General features: G+C 54.6%; 1 non-coding gene across 1 annotated transcript; it reads right to left on the bottom strand.

Moving 5' to 3' along the window:
• Positions 1-5,263: 5,263 nt before the first annotated feature.
• Positions 5,264-5,336, bottom strand: TRNAK-CUU. The gene has a single exon. It is a non-coding gene; the product is annotated as a tRNA-Lys (tRNA).
• Positions 5,337-5,860: the final 524 nt, after the last annotated feature.

Genomic DNA, 5,860 nt, shown 5'->3' with positions numbered 1-5,860 from the left:
TCCAGGCCCCCCCCCACCCCCCTGCCCCATGACGAAGAGCAGGACAAGGTGCAGCTCAAACCCACCCATGGGTGTTCTATCACACCACGGTGATCTATCACCCCCAACTGGTGACCTCTGGCACGGCAGAGGGACACGTGGGCCCACACCGTGGCCCTGAGCTCACAGGGTGAAGTTCGACCAGACACGCTGACTCCTGACCCCACACAGTCACCTCTGACCCCACACGCTGACCCCTGACCCAAAAGGTGACCTTTGACCCCACCTGGTGACCTCAAAACTGCCATGGTGACCTTTCACCCCACACGGTCACCTCTGAGCCAAAGGGTCACCCCTGACACCACACGGGGACCCCTCACCCCCATACTGTCACCTTTGACCCCCTACGGTGACCCTGGAACTCCCATGGTCACCTCTGACCCCTCACAGAATCACACAATCCCATGGGGTTGGAAGGAACCTCCAGAGATCATCTCCTCCAACCGCCCCACCAAAGCAGGTCCATCTAGAGCACGTTGCACAGGTGGCTTTTGCATGTCTCCAGAGCAGGCGACTCCACCACCTCCCTGGGCAGCCAATTCCAGTGCTCTGCCACCCTCACAGCAACACGTGACCCCACACGCTGACACCTGACCCTACACAGGTGGCCTTTGACCCTAAATGGTGACCTCTCACCTTACATGGTGACCTCTCACCTCCACACACTGACCCCTGGACCCAAATGGTACACTTTGGCCCTCTACACGCTGATCTTTGACATTACATGGTGACTTTTTGATCCTTAACACCGTGACCTTTGACACCACATGGTGAGTTCTGACCCCGACGCGGTGACCTCTGACACAACACGTGGTGACTGTTAAACCCTCATGGTGACCTTTGACCCCCTACGTGGTGACCTGTGAACTTCCATGTGGCCCTTTGTCCCTGCACGCTGAGCTGTGAGCCAGGCGGTGACGCCAGACCTTGCACGGTGACCTGTGAGCCAAAGGGTGACCCCTGACAGCACACGGTGTCATGTGTCGGTACATGTGTGTGTCGTGTGTCGGTGTGTGTGCCATGTGTAGGTGTATGTGTCATGTGTCGGGCACGTGCACACCCAGCCTGCGAAACCTAGAGCTTAAAAATGCTTTTGTCTACTGCCAGGTATTTCGCTGTCTCTGCTGCCATCTGGTGCCCAGTGTTAGTAATTACAAGCGCCCTGGTGGTCATTTACTTCACCGAGTGGTGGTATCCTCTTCTTCATCAGCTGCACCCCACCGTGTGCGCTGGCCTCCTTGGCAGCCTGCACTGTCAGCCCAGCAGATGTACTTTCCAAACCTTGTTCTCTTAGTCTTATTGAGACATTTCTCTCTTCTGGTTCCCCCTGTTGAAGGACACGTTCCAGGCTGTTTCTCATCACTTGGATAATACTCTAGGAGCAAGGACATTTCAACGGACAAGGACATCTGTGAGGATTAGGTAGATACAATTTGTTAGATATTTGCCATCACTAAAGCTGCTTTGCTAGTACTGTCACACTAAGACTGATATAGCAATTAACTGAAGAAAAACTTAGTTCGTTTCCCACATTCTGGAACTGGGGAGACAGATGCCTCAGTTGCATCACTACAATATGAAGGTGCTGCCCTCCAGCCGCTCCTGCAAGCTGCAGCTGACAAATGTCTCTGGGACAACCCTCTTTATTGAGAGGATTTTTGGGGTGCAACGAGGCAACTCAGACATCTTCCTGAGCAGCCAGAGTACAGAGGCCATCTTTGCCCCAAGCACGACATGGACAGAGAGCTGTGCTGTGGCAGAGGTGAAGTTCTTCAGGCACATGGCCCGGCAGGCCCTTCATGACACTTTCCACCTCAAATGCTCAGATCTGCACCTGAGCCGCTCCTGCAAGCTGCAGCTGACAAATGTCTCTGGGACAACCCTCTTTATTGAGAGGATTTTTGGGGTGCAACGAGGCAACTCAGACATCTTCCTGAGCAGCCAGAGTACAGAGGCCATCTTTGCCCCAAGCACGACATGGACAGAGAGCTGTGCTGTGGCAGAGGTGAAGTTCTTCAGGCACATGGCCCGGCAGGCCCTTCATGACACTTTCCACCTCAAATGCTCAGATCTGCACCTGCATCCTGGTGGGCACAAGCTTTTCCAACTATACCTTGAAGACAGTTGTGATGCACCTCCTGAACACCACACCCCTGTCAGCTTGTAGTGGGAGTTGCTGCTGCACCTTTCCTCCACAGGAAAAGCACGCTCTGGGGAGTGGGAGCTGATGCAGCTGAAGAGGCCATTGCAAGGTCTCTCTTCCCTCCAGGCAGTCCACAGCTGCTCCTAGTTTAGTTGATACCTGAAGCAGACTTCAGTATTCTATAAATGGTTAAATTGTAGGGAATGTTCTCTTAGAGAAGAAATATAGCTATTTTAGTTAAATGTAGCTATTTAGCTATTTGAGCTATTTTGAAACCATCCCAAATGGTTTCAAGGACTTAGTAAAACAAGAAAGGATGTCTGTGGCCTTGAGAAGATGGTGACCTAAGACAGGGATGAAATAAATATGAACACTGTCTGACAAACAGGTAGGGTCACCTCTGAGCCAAAGGGTCACCCCTGACACCACACGGGGACCCCTCACCCCCATACTGTCACCTTTGACCCCCTACGGTGACCCTGGAACTCCCATGGTCACCTCTGACCCCTCACAGAATCACACAATCCCATGGGGTTGGAAGGAACCTCCAGAGATCATCTCCTCCAACCGCCCCACCAAAGCAGGTCCATCTAGAGCACGTTGCACAGGTGGCTTTTGCATGTCTCCAGAGCAGGCGACTCCACCACCTCCCTGGGCAGCCAATTCCAGTGCTCTGCCACCCTCACAGCAACACGTGACCCCACACGCTGACACCTGACCCTACACAGGTGGCCTTTGACCCTAAATGGTGACCTCTCACCTTACATGGTGACCTCTCACCTCCACACACTGACCCCTGGACCCAAATGGTACACTTTGGCCCTCTACATGCTGATCTTTGACATTACATGGTGACTTTTTGATCCTTAACACCGTGACCTTTGACACCACATGGTGAGTTCTGACCCCGACGCGGTGACCTCTGACACAACACGTGGTGACTGTTAAACCCTCATGGTGACCTTTGACCCCCTACGTGGTGACCTGTGAACTTCCATGTGGCCCTTTGTCCCTGCACGCTGAGCTGTGAGCCAGGCGGTGACGCCAGACCTTGCACGGTGACCTGTGAGCCAAAGGGTGACCCCTGACAGCACACGGTGTCATGTGTCGGTACATGTGTGTGTCGTGTGTCGGTGTGTGTGCCATGTGTAGGTGTATGTGTCATGTGTCGGGCACGTGCACACCCAGCCTGCGAAACCTAGAGCTTAAAAATGCTTTTGTCTACTGCCAGGTATTTCGCTGTCTCTGCTGCCATCTGGTGCCCAGTGTTAGTAATTACAAGCGCCCTGGTGGTCATTTACTTCACCGAGTGGTGGTATCCTCTTCTTCATCAGCTGCACCCCACCGTGTGCGCTGGCCTCCTTGGCAGCCTGCACTGTCAGCCCAGCAGATGTACTTTCCAAACCTTGTTCTCTTAGTCTTATTGAGACATTTCTCTCTTCTGGTTCCCCCTGTTGAAGGACACGTTCCAGGCTGTTTCTCATCACTTGGATAATACTCTAGGAGCAAGGACATTTCAACGGACAAGGACATCTGTGAGGATTAGGTAGATACAATTTGTTAGATATTTGCCATCACTAAAGCTGCTTTGCTAGTACTGTCACACTAAGACTGATATAGCAATTAACTGAAGAAAAACTTAGTTCGTTTCCCACATTCTGGAACTGGGGAGACAGATGCCTCAGTTGCATCACTACAATATGAAGGTGCTGCCCTCCAGCCGCTCCTGCAAGCTGCAGCTGACAAATGTCTCTGGGACAACCCTCTTTATTGAGAGGATTTTTGGGGTGCAACGAGGCAACTCAGACATCTTCCTGAGCAGCCAGAGTACAGAGGCCATCTTTGCCCCAAGCACGACATGGACAGAGAGCTGTGCTGTGGCAGAGGTGAAGTTCTTCAGGCACATGGCCCGGCAGGCCCTTCATGACACTTTCCACCTCAAATGCTCAGATCTGCACCTGCATCCTGGTGGGCACAAGCTTTTCCAACTATACCTTGAAGACAGTTGTGATGCACCTCCTGAACACCACACCCCTGTCAGCTTGTAGTGGGAGTTGCTGCTGCACCTTTCCTCCACAGGAAAAGCACGCTCTGGGGAGTGGGAGCTGATGCAGCTGAAGAGGCCATTGCAAGGTCTCTCTTCCCTCCAGGCAGTCCACAGCTGCTCCTAGTTTAGTTGATACCTGAAGCAGACTTCAGTATTCTATAAATGGTTAAATTGTAGGGAATGTTCTCTTAGAGAAGAAATATAGCTATTTTAGTTAAATGTAGCTATTTAGCTATTTGAGCTATTTTGAAACCATCCCAAATGGTTTCAAGGACTTAGTAAAACAAGAAAGGATGTCTGTGGCCTTGAGAAGATGGTGACCTAAGACAGGGATGAAATAAATATGAACACTGTCTGACAAACAGGTAGCAGGGGAGAGATCACTAGTTTTAATGAGCAATTAAGCACTTAGGATGTTTTTGCCAGCATGAAAAGTGAGCCAAAGGATACATGGAGAAGATGAAGATTGAGGAAGGAACGACCCTCACTCAAAATGAGGACCACCAGAGGGCACGACTATGCATAGAGACTCATCGAACCATTCAGGTTGGAAAAGACCCTCGGGATCATCGAGTCCAATTATCAACCCCTCTCTACAAAGGTCTCCCCCACACCCACATCTCAACGACTCTTCAACACATTCAGGGTGACTCAACCCCCTCCCTGGGCAGCCTATTCCAGGGTCTGGCCACTCTTTCTGGGAAGAATTGTTTCCTAACGGCCCCTCTAAACCCACCCTGTTGCAGCTCGAAGCCATTCCCTCTCGTTCTCTGGCTTTGGGATGTGCCCAGCAGAGGAGCGGTGTCCCGTCACCCGCCCCCGCAGTAACGCCCGCTCTCCGGACGCACACGGCGCCTCGGGCGGCGCTCTGCGGGCACACGGGGCAGCGGCAAAGCTGAGGTACCTTCCGTCCCCGCACCCACAGCGGTTATAAAAATGCGGCCTTTCTCCCGCACCGTCACGCGGGGTGTTCCCTGCGCGGGCGCGGTGGGAACGTCGGGAGCGGACGGTTCCGCGTTCAAAAAAAATAACCACGCCCAACGTGGGGCTCGAACCCACGACCCTGGGATTAAGAGTCCCATGCTCTACCGACTGAGCTAGCCGGGCACGCCTCGCGCTGTTTCCCTCCTTTCTATTTAACGTAGGGCCAGCCGACTCCGCGGCGCTGCTGCCGGCCCCGCCCTTTCCTCCTCGTGACCCGCTGGGCACTGCGCCCCGCTCTTGGCCGCCGCCGATTGGCCGGTCTGCGAGCCAATGGGAGTGTGTGTTGTTGAGCTGTGCGGAGCGCGAGTGAGGCCGGAGCGGGAGGGGGAGCGGGAGGGGGGCGCCGTCCGTCTCCGTGCGATCGCGCCGCTGCCATGAGTTCCATCGGCACTGGGGTGAGTGAGTGTCGCCCGTTCGCCCGCGGGGCCCCGGCGGCAGCACCGGCAGCCCGGCCCAGCCGTTCACTTTGTGCCAGCGGCGAGCCGGGGGGGAGGAGGAGGATGGGGCGAGCGGCTGCCCCTCTCCCCGCGGGGAGCCGGCGCGGCGCGGGCGGCCTGTGGGCTCGGTGGCCTCGCCGCGGCAGGGATCGGCCCGGAGCCGCTGCTGAGTCACTGCGGCCCGCTAGGCCTGGGGCGGGGGCGCCGGGG

This window comes from Calidris pugnax, unplaced genomic scaffold (genome assembly GCF_001431845.1).
Source record: "Calidris pugnax isolate Ruff unplaced genomic scaffold, ASM143184v1 scaffold435, whole genome shotgun sequence".
Lineage (NCBI taxonomy): Eukaryota > Metazoa > Chordata > Aves > Charadriiformes > Scolopacidae > Calidris > Calidris pugnax.
Note: the sequence above shows the minus strand (reverse complement) of the source record. Positions and strands in the feature narration are given on the sequence as shown.